Source organism: Hyperolius riggenbachi, chromosome 6 (genome assembly GCF_040937935.1).
Source record: "Hyperolius riggenbachi isolate aHypRig1 chromosome 6, aHypRig1.pri, whole genome shotgun sequence".
In the NCBI taxonomy this organism is placed as follows: domain Eukaryota; kingdom Metazoa; phylum Chordata; class Amphibia; order Anura; family Hyperoliidae; genus Hyperolius; species Hyperolius riggenbachi.
In genome coordinates this window covers 15328686-15346927 of record NC_090651.1, presented here as the reverse complement: position 1 = coordinate 15346927, position 18242 = coordinate 15328686, and the positions used below count along the sequence as shown (strand labels likewise).

At 51.8% G+C, this 18242-nt stretch overlaps 1 protein-coding gene across 1 annotated transcript in view; it reads right to left on the bottom strand.

The window, feature by feature from the left end:
- KIF1B (kinesin family member 1B) overlaps window positions 1-17948 on the bottom strand; it is a 271664-nt gene extending 253716 nt beyond the window's left edge. Inside the window, 1 exon segment of the mRNA XM_068238866.1 lies at window positions 17835-17948. The gene's annotated coding sequence lies outside the window, so the exon portion shown is untranslated.
- Between the last annotated feature and the right edge of the window lie 294 nt (window positions 17949-18242).

Here is an 18242-nt window from a genome sequence, read left to right as displayed (position 1 = left end):
CTGATCGGGATTTGTTTCGATTCAATTCGACTTGCCATTGCAAAACAATGGCAAATCGAATTGAATCAAACTGAATCCTGATCGGACATGTCGGATTTAATTGGATCGTAAATAGAATCGTAATTGAATTGAACAAAGAATTGTATCGTGTAGATGGGGCCTTAGGGCCCGTTCACACTATGAGGGTTTTTTTAAGCGCTGGTGATTTTTAGAAATCACCACAAAAGAGCTTGTGCAATGATTCCCTATGAGTATTCACATGTAAGCGTTTTTATGCGATTTTTACCACAATTTTAATGAATTGGAGCGATTTTTAAAAAAGCACGAAAGTGCTAATCAATTGCAAGCGCTCAAAAAAGCGCTAATAGTGTACCTGAGCCTTTAGATTGTGAGCTGCTGTGGGGAACAGATATCACTACCATACACTACTATATGTTTGGTTGTCCTAGTGAGGGCCTGTACACACTGAAGATCGCCAAGTGTAATTGCAATGTGATTTTAACATTTCATACAGTGCAATTTTAGGATCGCATGCTTGTGTTTTGCCAACGCATTCGCGTTTTTCAATCAATGTGTTTGCGTTCTTCCTGTGGCTGGTGATTAGCTAAAAGTCCTTCAACAGGAGGTTGCAAGGTCTCCGGGAAAAACAAACAAGGCAATCGCATCATATTTCTGTATGCGATTTTTTAAACGCGGAGCTCAAAAAGAGCTGCAGTCACTACGATTGCGACTTCCTAAAATGCATTGCTGTGTACAGTCATCCCAATTTTCATTATTTTTAAAAAGGCTTTGCGATTGAAAAGTGCGTGCAATTATAAAAACGAAGTGCAATGCCGCCAGTGTGTACAGGCCCTAAAAAGTGATATTTGCTTCCCTGATGACATTTCAGCTGGGGAAAGAGATTGCTGTCGCGCAGCACTTGATATTGATCAGGTTTCTGCAGAAATCGGTCTCAATACAGTTTGGAATTTCGCCACTGATCGCTTTCCCTGAAACGATGCAGTACAAATATATGCACTGGGCTTGCTTCCATAGCGACTGAGTCACTGACTATTAACTTCTTCTGATCAAGAGCTAATGATTATCCTACAGCAATTGAGAAAGCGCTCCTATTTACTAGACTGCTGAATGAACCACAATATATTTATTGAATCTAAACTATTAAAACGTTTAATAGTATACAGGAGGCAGCCCCAGTTCCGGCAAGTGATTTTAATTTACCGTATGTACATTGTGTGTAAAATATACTTTGTAATACAGAATTATTCACTTTTTTATTTCTTGACTTATTGGGTCAGCAATGCGGCCTTCCTGTGTCAACGTCAGTTACTGCTTCACAGAACAAAACAGCATTCTGCGCTCAGCCCAAACTCCTCCCACATAAAATCATGAATCATACACGAGTGTAATCAGGGAGGAGCCACTAACCAGTCTTTCCTGTGAGCACAGAGCTGACCATGGCCACAGGAGGGAGCAGAGGGAGGGGGTGGGCGAGATCACGTGATGGCTCTGTGCAGAGGAAGACACTCCCACTCTGCTGGCAGCTCTTGGGTCTGGGACTGCTATGATTTAGCCCAGGCATGGGCAGACTCGGCCCTCCAGCTGTTACGAAACTACAAGTCCCACAATGCATTTGCCTTTATGAGTCATGACTGTGGCTGTCAGACTCCTGCAATGCATTGTGGGACTTGTAGTTCCTTCACAGCTGGAGGGCTGCCCATGTCTGATTTAGCCTTTTCTTTGCCACGTGGCTTGTGAGACGGGTGACTGTAGAGTGCCCCTGAAACCACGAGAGGGTAACATGGAGTGTCAGCGCAGGATCGGCTTATGGCTGAATACGATCCCAGCCAGGACAATTTCCGCATGGAGTTTGTATATCTTCTCCATGCTTGTGCAGGCTTCCCATCTATTCTGCAAGCTCCTCCCACAACCAAAAACCAGAATGATAAATGAACTATCTCTCCTCCAAACTGTAGATAGTAAGCTCCTCTGAGCAAAGTCAAGTGACCTTCTCTCTGTGCTCTGTAAAGCGATGCAGAAAAAAAAGCCAGAGCTCTATAAATGTATGGTAGGAATATCTGCCAGATAACGTTCATCAGATCTGTCCCCACACAGTCAATGAACGACTATTCATCAATTCGGAAAAAAGTCATCAAATCTCAAACAGAAAATGTGCTGAAGCCAATGAAACAGAACTCTAGAAAATCAGCTACTTGTGCTGAACTGAAGTACTATGCAGATATCTTTCAAAAGATCTCAGTATAGCTGTCCACTGACTATGCAATCTTATTTTGTTTTCAGCACAATTGTACGGAGTATAGCTACCATATGACAGATTGACCGACAAGATTGAATCCTTTTTTCTACTAATCATTAATGATTATATTGCTAGATCTTTTCACTGCTGGAGAGAGGGCCGATAACTCATGGCTGCCGCCTAGAAATGCAATAGCTAGAATCGACCGCCGCCTAGAAACGCAACAAATCGTGTCCTTTAAAAAGCTGTATTCTGATTGGAGGACTTGATAGCCACTCCCCATTTAGAGTTTTCTTTGCATGGGCCTTTAAAAATTAGACACGTGTTGAAGGACAACTGTAGTGAGAGTGACATGGAGGCTGCCATATTTATTTCCTCTTGAACAATACCAGTTGCCTGGCAGCTCTGCGAGTCTATTTGGCTACAGAAGGGTCTGATTCACACCAGAACACCCCTTATCAGAAACACCTGATCTGCTGCATGCTTGTTCAGGGGCTACGGCTTAAAGTATTAGAGACTGAGGATGAGCAGGACAGCCAGGCAACTGGTATTGTATAAAAGTAAATAAATATTGCAACCTTCATATGCCTCCAACTTAAAGAGACACTGAAGCGAAAAAAAATATATGATATAATGAATTGGTTGTGTACTATGAATAATTACTTGAAGATTAGCTGCAAAGAAAATATTCTCATATATTTATTTTCAGGTATATAGTGTTTTTTCTAACATTGCATCATTCTATAATATGTGCAGATTACACAACACTCAGCATTCAAAATGATTCTTTCAGAGCAGTCTGTGAACTAATGGCCTCTCCTCTGCCAGAGAAAAAGACATTTGTTTACTTACAGTTGAGATAATAAAAGTCAGATAACAGCCCTCTCCAGGACTTTGAAAGTCGTAGAGCTTAATGGCTTTTTTGCATAGAGATAACAACTGGAGTTTCTTAACTCTTCCTGTACTGGAAACAATTAGACTGATGTATCTGATCTTAATGTTTTATTTCTTAGCTGTACTACACATACAAATCATAATATCATCATTTTTTTTTCACTTCAGTGTGTCTTTAAGAGATTATCACATGTAAAGAATGCAGGACCACCGGAACAAAGCAAAAATGGCAACTCCTGAATACAAAATGACTCAAATTGTCCTTATAGGAGGCCACACACAGGCCAACAGCAAACGAGCGACACAAACGACTGATTACACTCGGACTGGAAATTGAAGAGAGGAGTAGTGGCTGCATGGTGGGGTAGTGGATAGCACTCTCCCCTTGCAGTGCTGGGTCTCTGGTTCAAATCCCGGCGCTGCATAGAGTTTGTATGTTCTCCCTTTGTCTGTGTTGGTTTCCTCCGGGCACTCTGGTTTCCTCCTACTTCCCAGAAACATACAAATAAGTGAATTGGCTTCCCCCTATATTGGCCCTAGACTACAACACATACACATCCATGATATAGATATAGGACTATGGTAGGGATAAGATTGTGAGCCCCCTCTGAGGGACAGTTAGTGACAACACAGTATACTCTGTACAGCGCTGCGGAATATGTCGGCGCTACATAAATACTAAATAATAATAATAAAAATAATTCAGCTGCATGCTCGTTTCTGGTGTGATTCAGACACTACTGCAGCCAAATTGACCAGCAGAGCTGCCAGGCAACTGGTATTGTTTAAGAGGAAATAAATATGGCAGCCTCCAGGTCACTATCACTTCAGTTGTCCTTCAACACGTGTCTAATTTGAAAGGCCTATGCAAAGAAAACTCTAAATGGGGAGTGGCTATCAAGTCCTCCAATCAGAATACAGCTTTTTAAAGGACACGATTTGTTGCATTTCTAGGCGGCGGTCGATCACCATGCAGCTGATTGTGTGGCATCCGACATAAAACTACACAGCCAAGATCTATCACCTGAGCAATTACAAATCTACCACCGATCGCACTTCCAATTAACAAACTGTCCAAAAATCAATCACAGGTTATTCGATCGGAAAAGCAATGGTGGACGGAAGCGATCGGATCTGCCCGAGTCGTTATTACTGGACCCATGACCGTGCCGGCAGCAGACGGGGGAAGGCCAGGCGGTTACTCGCTGCTACCATCTTGGGCTTCCACTGACATGGCTGCTTCAGCTCAGGGAGTGAGTCCAAAGAAACATCTGTCAGGCTCATTTGGCCCAGCAGTGCAGGCAGCGTTCATGGCAGCTCAGATGTCTGCCTGTGCTGGAATAAAATATGGCTATAGAGGAGGAGGATCGGCGTGGAGCTTCCAGGAGGAGGCATCAGCCTGGCCCCATCTCTCTCTCTCTCTGGCAGCGAAATCCGTGGAGACCGAGACAGTTATCACGGTGGCTTGCGGAGCAGCTGCTCATTGGCTGCTGAATGGGTTAAGTCATTGCTGAGGGGGCAGCTCTGAGGATCTTCTCTAGAGAGAAGGCACCATGAAACAGGAACAGGCAGATTAGCAGGAGGTGCAGCCTGTGTGCTGTGCTGAGCAGCTGACGCCCTGTTGTGTCTCCACACTGCCCACAGATCGCAAAACTCACAATCCCTGGCCTGCAACTGTCACACTCCATCCCCGGCCTGCAAATGTCACACTCCATCCCCGGCCTGCTACTGTCACACTCCATCCCCGGCCTGCTACTGTCACACTCCATCCCCGGCCTGCTACTGTCACACTCCATCCCCGGCCTGCTACTGTCACACTCCATCCCCGGCCTGCTACTATCACACTCCATCCCCGGCCAGCTACTGTCACACTACCTCCAACACACAGTCCCCGGCCTGCTACTGCCACACTCCATCCCCGGCCTGCAACTGTCACACTCCATCCCCGGCCTGCTACTGTCACACTCCATCCCCGGCCAGCTACTGTCACACTCCATCCCCGGCCAGCTACTGTCACACTCCATCCCCGGCCAGCTACTGTCACACTCCATCCCCGGCCAGCTACTGTCACACTCCATCCCCGGCCTGCTACTGTCACACTCCATCCCCGGCCTGCTACTGTCACACTCCATCCCCGGCCTGCTACTGTCACACTCCATCCCCGGCCTGCAACTGTCACACTCCATCCCCGGCCTGCAACTGTCACACTCCATCCCCGGCCTGCAACTGTCACACTCCATCCCCGGCCTGCTACTATCACACTCCATCCCCGGCCAGCTACTGTCACACTACCTCCAACACACAGTCCCCGGCATGCTACTGCCACACTCCATCCCCGGCCTGCAACTGTCACACTCCATCCCCGGCCAGCTACTGTCACACTCCATCCCCGGCCAGCTACTGTCACACTCCATCCCCGGCCAGCTACTGTCACACTCCATCCCCGGCCTGCTACTGTCACACTCCATCCCCGGCCTGCTACTGTCACACTCCATCCCCGGCCTGCAACTGTCACACTCCATCCCCGGCCTGCAACTGTCACACTCCATCCCCGGCCTGCAACTGTCACACTCCATCCCCGGCCTGCAACTGTCACACTCCATCCCCGGCCTGCAACTGTCACACTCCATCCCCGGCCTGCAACTGTCACACTCCATCCCCGGTCTGCTACTGCCACACTCCATCCCCGGCCAGCTACTGTCACACTCCCTCCAACACACAATCCCCGGCCAGCTACTGTCACACTCCCTCCAACACACAGTCCCCGGGCCTGCTACTGCCACACTCCATCCAACACACAATCCCCGGCCTGCTACTGCCACACTCCCTCCAACACACAATCCCCGGCCTGCTACTGCCACACTCCCTCCAACACACAGTCCCCGGCCTGCTACTGCCACACTCCCTCCAACCCACAATCCCCGGCCTGCTACTGCCACACTCCCTCCAACCCACAATCCCCGGCCTGCTACTGCCACACTCCCTCCAACACACAATCTCCGGCCTGCTACTGCCACACTCCCTCCAACACACACTCCCCGGCCTGCTACTGCCACACTCCCTCCAACACACAATCCCCGGCTGCTACTGCCACACTCCATCCAACACACAATCCCCGGCCTGCTACTGCCACACTCCCTCCAACACACAATCCCCGGCCTGCTACTGCCACACTATATCCAACACACAATCCCCGGCCTGCAACACACAATCCCCGGCCTGCTACTGCCACACTCCCTCCAACACACAATCCCCGGCCTGCTACTGCCACACTATATCCAACACACAATCCCCGGCAACACACAATCCCCGGCCTGCAACACACAATCCCCGGCCTGCTACTGCCACACTCCCTCCAACACACAATCCCCGGCCTGCTACTGCCACACTCCATCCAACACACAATCCCCGGCCTGCTGCTGCCACACTCCATCCAACACACAATCCCCGGCCTGCTACTGCCACACTCCCTCCAACACACAATCCCCGGCCTGCTACTGCGACACAGGGCTGTGGAGTCGGTCCAAAAATCCACCGACTCCGACTCCTCAGTTTAGGATTCCACCGACTCCGACTCCTCTAATTTGCATATTACAATTTTGTTGATTAAAAGTATGTAACATGAAATTCGTCTCTTAACTGCCAACGCTTAGGAATTTTACAAGACAACTGAAGTGAGAAGGATATGTAGACTACTATATTTATTCCCTTTAGACTAAAACTAGTCCTTGGTAAGAGTACTTGTAAAAGGTACAAACCGGAACAAAGAACATCTATCAGGCCCTAGGCAATGTAAGTGTGGGTACATGTAAGAATGATGTGCAGGTACTCTGCAGGGGAAGAAGGAGATTGTAAACAGACAACACCTCTGTGTTCAATGTGCACAGCATTCTCAGTGGATTCCCTGCAGCTCTGTGGGGAGTGCATATGTAGAGTATAGTACTACTGTGTAACAAAGTAAACCTGAGACAGATGAAATTAAAGTTTTATACATACCTGGGGCTTCCTCCAGCCGCCTTCAGGATAATCAGTCCCTCGTAGTCCTCCTCCACCACCTGGATCTTCTGCTATGAGTCCAGGTACTTAAGCCAGTCGGGCGTAGTGCGCATGCACACACTCCGCCGCCAGGAGCATACTACACCTGTGCAGCACTATTGCGCAGGTGCAGAATGTTCCTGGCTGTGGGAGCGGCATGCGGCCGGACAGCGCTGACTGGCTGAATTACCAGGACTCATAGCAGAAGATCCGGGTGGTGAAGGACAGCGAGGGACTGATTAGCCTGAAGGGGGCTGGAGGAAGCCCCAGGTATGTATAAAACTTTACTTTTCATCCGTCTCAGGTACCCTTTAATTTGTAGTCACCAAACCAAATTTTAACAACATATCAAATTATTTGATTTCATCAGCAAAGGGAGTGCATACATTTGCATAAATCAGCATCAATGCAGAATTATTTCCATCTCGTTGACCATCTCTATTAGTGACACAGCTACACATCAGGCTTTATTCTTACAGCATAGATGTTATTTAGTATATATAAGAGATTCCTGTGTACACATCATATATACAGTCACAATCAGATATGTATATCTGACCTTAAAAATACGGGGACTGCTTTATTGAAGCAGCACAAGTAACTAATTTTGATTGGTTTATTTCATTTTTGTGGACTAAGCACAGCTATTACTGTATATATACTGTATATATACATTATTTTTAATGACTATTATCTGAGAAATAGAACATTTTATCATATTTTCTATTTTAATTACAGTTACAAATTCATTAGGAGTCGGAGTCGGTGCATTTTTTCCCGACTCCGACTCCAGGCACCCAAAATTGCCCGACTCCACGACTCCGACTCCACAGCCCTGCTGCCACACTCCCTCCAACACACAATCCCCAGCCTGCTACTGCCACACTCCCTCCAACACACAATCCCCGGCCTGCTACTGCCACACTCCCTCCAACACACAATCCCCGGCCTGCTACTGCCACACTCCCTCCAACACACAATCCCCGGCCTGCTACTGCCACACTCCCTCCAACACACAATCCCCGGCCTGCTACTGCCACACTCCCTCCAACACACAATCCCCGGCCTGCTACTGCCACACTCCCTCCAACACACAATCCCCGGCCTGCTACTGCCACACTCCATCCAACACACAATCCCCGGCCTGCTACTGCCACACTCCATCCAACACACAATCCCCGGCCTGCTACTGCCACACTCCATCCAACACACAATCCCCGGCCTGCTACTGCCACACTCCCTCCAACACACAGTACCCGGCCTGCTACTGCCACACTCCCTCCAACACACAATTCCCAGCCTGCTACTGCCACACTCCCTCCAACACACAATCCCCAGCCTGCTACTGCCACACTCCCTCCAACACACAATCCCCGGCCTGCTACTGCCACACTCCCCCCAACACACAATCCCCGGCCTGCTACTGCCACACTCCATCCAACACACAATCCCCGGCCTGCTACTGCCACACTCCCTCCAACACACACTCCCCGGCCTGCTACTGCCACACTCCATCCAACACACAATCCCTAGCCTGTTACTGCCACACTCCCCCAACACACAATCCCGAGCCTCAGTGTTCTCCCCCGGCTCTTTTAGCCGGGTGCTCCACCCGGCTAGATTTGGTGACCACCCAGCTGTCATCGGCGCAGTTCCTCACCTCCTCCTATGCTGTAAGCAGAGTTGCCCTGCATTTTCATCTCGCCCCACCCGGCTACTATTTCATGCCACCCGGCTGGAAACAAATTCTGGGGAGAACACTGCGCCTGCTACAGCCACACTCCATCCAACACACAATCCCCAGCCTGCTACTGCCACACTCCCTCCAACACACAATACCCAGCCTGCTACTGCCACACTCCCCCAACACACAATCCCCAGCCTGCTACTGCCACACTCCCTCCAACACACAATCCCCAGCCTGCTACTGCCACACTCCATCCAACACACAATCCCTGGCCTGCTACTGCCACACTCCCTCCAACACACAATCCAGGGCCTGCTACTGCCACACTCCATCCAACACACAATCCCCGGCCTGCTACTGCCACACTCCCTCCAACACACAATCCCCGCCCTGCTACTGCCACACTCCCTCCAACACACACTCCCCAGCCTGCTACTGCCACACTCCCTCCAACACACAATCCCCGGCCTGCTACTGCCACACTTCCTCCAACACACAATCCCCGGCCTGCTACTGCCACGCTCCCTCCAACACACAATCCCCGGCCTGCTACTGCCACACTCCATCCCTAGCCTGCTACTGCCACACTTCCTCCAACACGCAATCCCCGGCCTGCTACTGCCACACTTCCTCCAACACACAATCCCCGGCCTGCTGCTGCCACACTCCCCGGCCTGCTACTGCCACACTCCCGCCAACACACAATCCCCGGCCTGCTACTGCCACACTCCCTCCATCACACAATCCCCAGCCTGCTACTGCCACACTCCATCCAACACACAATCTCCGGCCTGCTACTGCCACACTCCCTCCAACACACAATCCCCGGCCTGCTACTGCCACACTCCATCCAACACACAATCCCCGGCCTGCTACTGCCACACTCCATCCAACACACAATCCCCGGCCTGCTACTGCCACACTCCATCCAACACACAATCCCCGGCCTGCTACTGCCACACTCCCTCCAACACACAATCCCCGGCCTGCTACTGCCACACTCCCTCCAACACACAATCCCCGGCCTGCTACTGCCACACTCCCTCCAACACACAATCCCTGGCCTGCTACTACCACACTCCCTCCAACACACACTCCCCGGCCTGCTACTGCCACACTCCCTCCAACACACAATCCCCGGCCTGCTACTGCCACACTCCATCCAACACACACTCCCCGGCCTGCTACTGCCACACTCCATCCAACACACACTCCCCGGCCTGCTACTGCCACACTCCCTCCAACACACAATCCCCGGCCTGCTACTGCCACACTCCCTCCAACACACAATCCCCGGCCTGCTACTGCCACACTCCGTCCAACACACACTCCCCGGCCTGCTACTGCCACACTCCCTCCAACACACACTCCCCGGCCTGCTACTGCCACACTCCCTCCAACACACACAATCCCCGGCCTGCTACTGCCACACTCCCTCCAACACACACTCCCCGGCCTGCTACTGCCACACTCCCTCCAACACACACTCCCCGGCCTGCTACTGCCACACTCCATCCAACACACACTCCCCGGCCTGCTACTGCCACACTCCATCCAACACACACTCCCCGGCCTGCTACTGCCACACTCCCTCCAACACACACTCCCCGGCCTGCTACTGCCACACTCCCTCCAACACACAATCCCCGGCTGCTACTGCCACACTCCCTCCAACACACAATCCCCAGCCTGCTACTGCCACACTCCATCCAACACACAATCCCCGGCCTGCTACTGCCACACTCCATCCAACACACAATTCCCAGCCTGCTACTGCCACACTCCCTCCAACACACACTCCCCGGCCTGCTACTGCCACACTCCCTCCAACACACAATTCCCGGCCTGCTACTGCCACACTCCATCCAAGACACAATCCCCGGCCTGCTACTGCCACACTCCCTCCAACACACAATCCCAGGCCTGCTACTGCCACACTCCCTCCAACACACAATCCCCGGCCTGCTACTGCCACACTCCATCCAATACACTCTCCCCGGCCTGCTACTGCCACACTCCATCCCACACACACTCCCCGGCCTGCTACTGCCACACTCCATCCAAGACACAATCCCCGGCCTGCTACTGCCACACTCCCTCCAACACACAATCCCCGGCCTGCTACTGCCACACTCCATCCAATACACTCTCCCCGGCCTGCTACTGCCACACTCCATCCCACACACACTCCCCGGCCTGCTACTGCCACACTCCATCCAACACAATCCCCGACCTGCTACTGCCACACTCCCTCCAACACACAATTCCCGGCCTGCTACTGCCACACTCCATCCAAGACACAATCCCCGGCCTGCTACTGCCACACTCCCTCCAACACACAATCCCCAGCCTGCTACTGCCACGCTCCCTCCAACACACAATCCCCGGCCTGCTACTGCCACACTCCCTCCAACACACAATCCCCGGCCTGCTACTGCCACACTCCATCCAACACACAATCCCTGGCCTGCTACTGCCACACTCCCTCCAACACACAATCCCCGGCCTGCTACTGCCACACTCCCTCCAACACACACTCCCCGGCCTGCTACTGCCACACTCCATCCAACACACAATCCCCGGCCTGCTACTGCCACACTCCCTCCAACACACAATCCCCAGCCTGCTACTGCCACACTCCCTCCAACACACAATCCCCAGCCTGCTACTGCCACACTCCCTCCAACACACAATCCCCGGCCTGCTACTGCCACACTCCCTCCAACACACAATCCCCGGCCTGCTACTGCCACACTCCATCCAACACACAATCCCCGGCCTGCTACTGCCACACTCCCCCAACACACAATCCCCGGCCTGCTACTGCCACACTCCATCCAACACACACTCCCCGGCCTGCTACTGCCACACTCCATCCAACACACACTCCCCGGCCTGCTACTGCCACACTCCCTCCAACACACACTCCCCGGCCTGCTACTGCCACACTCCCTCCAACACACAATCCCCGGCTGCTACTGCCACACTCCCTCCAACACACAATCCCCAGCCTGCTACTGCCACACTCCATCCAACACACAATCCCCGGCCTGCTACTGCCACACTCCATCCAACACACAATTCCCAGCCTGCTACTGCCACACTCCCTCCAACACACACTCCCCGGCCTGCTACTGCCACACTCCCCCCAACACACAATCCCCGGCCTGCTACTGCCACACTCCCTCCAACACACAATCCCCGGCCTGCTACTACCACACTCCCTCCAACACACACTCCCCGGCCTGCTACTGCCACACTCCCACCAACACACAATCCCCGGCCTGCTACTGCCACACTCCCTCCAACACACAATCCCCGGCCTGCTACTGCCACACTCCATCCAACACACACTCCCCGGCCTGCTACTGCCACACTCCCACCAACACACAATCCCCGGCCTGCTACTGCCACACTCCCTCCAACACACAATCCCCGGCCTGCTACTGCCACACTCCATCCAATACACTCTCCCCGGCCTGCTACTGCCACACTCCATCCCACACACACTCCCCGGCCTGCTACTGCCACACTCCATCCAACACAATCCCCGACCTGCTACTGCCACACTCCCTCCAACACACAATTCCCGGCCTGCTACTGCCACACTCCATCCAAGACACAATCCCCGGCCTGCTACTGCCACACTCCCTCCAACACACAATCCCCGGCCTGCTACTGCCACACTCCCTCCAACACACAATCCCCGGCCTGCTACTGCCACACTCCATCCAATACACTCTCCCCGGCCTGCTACTGCCACACTCCATCCCACACACACTCCCCGGCCTGCTACTGCCACACTCCATCCAAGACACAATCCCCGGCCTGCTACTGCCACACTCCCTCCAACACACAATCCCCGGCCTGCTACTGCCACACTCCATCCAATACACTCTCCCCGGCCTGCTACTGCCACACTCCCTCCAACACACAATCCCCGGCCTGCTACTGCCACACTCCATCCCACACACACTCCCCGGCCTGCTACTGCCACACTCCATCCAACACAATCCCCGACCTGCTACTGCCACACTCCCTCCAACACACAGTCCCCGGGCCTGCTACTGCCACACTCCATCCAAGACACAATCCCCGGCCTGCTACTGCCACACTCCCTCCAACACACAATCCCCGGCCTGCTACTGCCACACTCCCTCCAACACACAATCCCCGGCCTGCTACTGCCACACTCCCTCCAACACACAATCCCCGGCCTGCTACTGCCACACTCCATCCAACACACAATCCCCGGCCTGCTACTGCCACACTCCCTCCAACACACACTCCCCGGCCTGCTACTGCCACACTCCCCCCAACACACAATCCCCGGCCTGCTACTGCCACACTCCATCCAACACACAATCCCCGGCCTGCTACTGCCACGCTCCCTCCAACACACAATCCCCGGCCTGCTACTGCCACACTCCCTCCAACACACAATCCCCGGCCTGCTACTGCCACACTCCATCCAACACACACTCCCCGGCCTGCTACTGCCACACTCCCTCCAACACACAATCCCCGGCCTGCTACTGCCACACTCCCTCCAACACACAATCCCCGGCCTGCTACTGCCACACTCCCTCCAGCACACAAACCCCGGCCTGCTACTGCCACACTCCCTCCAACACACAATCCCCACCCAGCCTGCTACTGCCACACTCCATCCAACACACACTCCCCGGCCTGCTACTGCCACACTCCCCCCAACACACAATCCCCGGCCTGCTACTGCCACACTCCCTCCAGCACACAAACCCCGGCCTGCTACTGCCACACTCCCTCCAACACACAATCCCCACCCAGCCTGCTACTGCCACACTCCCTCCAACACACAATCCCCGGCCTGCTACTGCCACACTCCATCCAACACACACTCCCCGGCCTGCTACTGCCACACTCCCTCCAACACACAATCCCCGGCCTGCTACTGCCACACTCCCTCCAACACACAATCCCCGGCCTGCTACTGCCACACTCCCTCCAGCACACAAACCCCGGCCTGCTACTGCCACACTCCCTCCAACACACAATCCCCACCCAGCCTGCTACTGCCACACTCCATCCCCGGCCTGCTACTGCCACACTCCCTCCAACACACAATTCCCGGCCTGCTACTGCCACACTCCCTCCAGCACACAATCCCCGGCCTGCTACTGGTACACTCCATGCAATACCCCAATTAAATAAAAACACACAAGCATAGGCAAGTCGCACATTGTGTCTCTGTCTGATTCTGACGTTCAGGATAACGCACTACAGAAGGGCCCACCCAGAGGGGAACAAGGTGCAACCACAGTATCACAGTGTCAGAACAAAGTGCTTCTCTGCAGCATTATCATTCCATAAACATGACAGTGAAAAATACTTCTGTATCCATGGAAAATGACTGACGGTGAAGTATGACATTTCCCGAGTGCATGTCAGTAGCTGAGTGTTGTACTGGGCCGCCAGCAGCTACTGGGGAATACAGGACGCCAATATAAAGACATAATATAAAGCTGGCCATACAACACTCAAGGCGCTTTCACACTTGCGCCGTGCAGTGTGGCATTTTAACGTAGCCTACCGATAGGGCAATGTAGGGCTATGGGGTAGTTCACATTGCCTGTGGTTCGCTGTGCTGGAGGTGAGTACATATGAAATCGGCGCCGGTAGACTTGGGCGCAGGATACAGCCGGTATATAGCTGATCCTGCTTCTGCACAAGTCCGGGCCGATTTAATTACTCTTCCCCCTCCAGGCCGCCATGGATAGTGGGGGAATGAAATAATTCGGCTTCCAGCGATTGCTGGAGGCCGAATTATTATGTTTTTAAGCAACCTCGGCTCCGTCTTCTGAAGGAGCCGACGTTGCTCACTGAGCGCTGCAATAGGAATGATTCCTATTGTAGTCTATGGAGGCGCCGGCTGCGCCCAAATCTAGCAGCGCTAAAAAGCACTGATCCGGCTGGAGGTACCCTAAGGCGAGCGCATACCTATGTTACCGTGCGGCGACCAGAAGTCAGGTAAGTGTATGGCGATGCACTTGTTTTTAAACTGACCGCAAGTTTTAAGTGTTGCACATGCAAGGAAGCGTATTTTAGGAATACGCTTCCGTGCACATCATTGATTTGCCAACAGGAAGTAGGCGTTACTTCCTGCTTGGCCTGCTGCCAGACAGGGATTCCCGCGTATTAATTCCCCCAAGACATGTTTTAGGCGATGCGGCCCCCATCGCACCGCTACTGATAATATTCAGGGTGAAACCGGCCTCAAGGTGGCCAAATTATAGATCCCTTTCAGATCATAATCTGATCAGACCGGGATCTATCTGATCGAATGCTTCCACACACTGCACATAGCTTTTCAGCGGGAAATCTATTAAAAATCTATCGAATCAATCTGCCACCTCTCCCAAACAGCCACCAATCAATAGCTTCCGTCCGGTACGAGATGATGGATATAGTAGATATTGATTTGCTGTTAAGCCCAATCTACACGATACGATTCTTTATACGATTCAATTACGATTCTATTTACAATCCGATTAAATCCAACATGTCCGATCAAGATTTGATTCAATTCGATTTGCCATTGCAAAACAATAGCAAATCGAATTGAATCGGATCGAATCCCGATCGGACATGTTGGATTTAATAGAATCGTAAATAGAATCGTAATCGAATCGTGTACCTATGGGTATAAAGATATTCTAAAAGTTCACACATCTGTAAGATGGAAGTTGTTTGACGCTAGTCTAGTTTAGGGGACCCAGCAGGAAATCTCATAGGGAACAGTTCCCCAATCGCAGCACCCTCCACAGGACAAAGCGCTGGGATTGGCCGAATAGTGTGGGCGTAGCTTACTGCAACCTATCAGAACCAGTGCGTGGTGTCCACCCAATCACATCAGTGGAATTTCCCTAGGAGGTTTCCTGCTGGATCCCCTAATGTAGACTAGCGGCAGTTGTTCCAAACAACGATGGAAGGAGAGTTGAGAAGCGACGCATAGCCCTTTTCCACTTGCAATCGCTAGCGTTCGCGCTAAACGCTAGCGACTGCGATTCAGCAAAAGTCCTTTTATCCCCGATGTTTGCGATCGCGATGTTGCTATGCTATGCACTGCATAGCAAAATCGCGGCAATAATCGCTCCGCGCCGTGATCAAGTAAAAAACGAATCGTGGTCCTATGTTAAAAAGCAAACTGAAGCGATTCGAAAATCACTAGCGGTTTGCGATTCAGCAATCGCAATCGGTATAGTGGAAAAGGGCCCTTAGGGTCTTTTCCCACTACCCCGTGATTTTATTCCAATCACAAATCGCAAGGTACATTCAACTAATGGAAACTGCAGCAGCAATTTCCATTAGTGTGATCCAATTGCGATGCGATTTTGGTCAAAGCGCAATCGTCGTCCTGCTGCGTTTTGTATGCGAATGAGCTGTACTATAATGAGTATAGTAGCTCAACCGCAATCGCATGGTGGAAATTGAAACGCGATTGCGATCGCAAAAGCAGTTCATAGTGGAAAAGGGCCCTTAGCGAGGGATTGTCAGATCATTTGTGCACGCTGACGGAAACAGCACTTCTTTCTTTTTGTCGGACGAAAGGATCCACCAGGGCTGATCGTCCAAAGTGACCAAAAACCAGCGCTTATCTTTGTCTTATTCAGTCATTCACAGCCATTTGAATGAACGATAATTAATCAATCTGTTGTTCATTTTGAGCTAGTTTAATCTGACGTGTACAAAGCTTAAAGAACAACTAAAACGAGAGGGATATGGCTGCTGCCATATTTATTTCCTTATAAGCAATGCCAGTTACCTGGCAGCCCTGCTGATCCTCTGCCTCTAATACTTTTATCCACAAACCCTGAACAAGCATGCAGCAGATCAGGTGTTTCTGACATTATTGTCAGATCTGACAAGATTAGCTGCATGCTTGTTTCTGGTGTGACTCAGACATGACTGCAGCCAAATAGCCACGCAAGTACATTTTTTTAAGAGGAAATAAATATGGCCGCCTCCATATCCCTCTCACCTCGGGATACCTGAAGTGAGAGGATACGAGGAGGCTGCCATGTTTATTTCCTGTTAAACAATCCCAGTTTCCTGGCAGGCCTGCTAATCTATTTGGCTGCAGTATTGTCTGAAGTACACCAGAAACAAACATACAGCTAATCTTGTCAGAGAAACACCTGATCTGCTGCATGCTTGTTCAGGGTCTATGGATTTAAGTATTAGAGGTAGAGGATCAGCAGGGCTGCCAGGCAGGCAACTGGTATTGATTAAAAAGGTAATAAACATGGCAGCCTCCATATACCTCTCTCTTCTGTTGTCCTTTAAGTGTAGCAATTATGTTTCGAGCTGAATGCACATTACCCTGCTTATATAGTTGTAATATATAATACAGATGGATATAATTGCCTTTAATGTCAGAGTGACTATAGATAATAAATGAAATACTATGGGGACATTGTTATTATCATAATTGTGCTTCCTGCATGGATATCAGAGCACAAATCATGTATTTGGATTGGAGGTGTGGTAATCAGCTCATTACCAGCCTCATATACGGAAATTAAAATAATCATACAGGGTAAAATATATATATATAATTTTTTTATTTATTTATTTTTATTATTATTATTATTTTTTTATTATTGTTATTTTTTTTTTTTTCTGAGACAGAAAGCAGATGCGATGCCGCACAATATACCCAGAGATGATGATGTCAGATCTATAGTAATATAATAATGAGCCCCCCAGGCTCTCATCACATATTATGGCCAGTAATAATAATATAATGCTGGGCAGGGCAGATCTCCCTCTACAGACACAACATGGAGACAGCACTGAAGGGATGACGTCCATGTCCATCCACCCCTCTCTCTCAGCTGTGGCCGCAGTGACGTCAGATGACGTCACGCAGCGGCCCTGCCACACCCCTCCCCCGTCCCTCAGGCTCCGGGCGGCACTCACCGTGTTCCGGGGGCGGCCGTGGCTGCAGCCATGGAGGGGAGGCCGGCCGGTGCGGCAGAGAGCCGGGGACGATGCTGCCTCCTCCGCTCGCTGATTCTGACTGAGGCCTCTGGAGCCCCGCCCAGCCAGCGACGGAACGCCCCGCCCTCGCCGCCTGACTGACAGCCCGTCCAGCCAATGGTACGGCGCGCCGGAGGTGGGAGAGCCAATCAGAGCGGCGAGGGCTGAGTGTGACGCGCGCAGCGGCGCAGACTGCGGATGCGCGTCAGGAGGGAGGGCAGGCGGCCCTCTAGTGGTGAAGCTGGGGTGGTGCAGGCCCGGCAGACGCAGCATCAGCACCAGTTTATGGCTGCTGTGAGTGTGAGTCATCATCACACGCCGGGGCCGGGCTGCCTGGACCAGCACAGG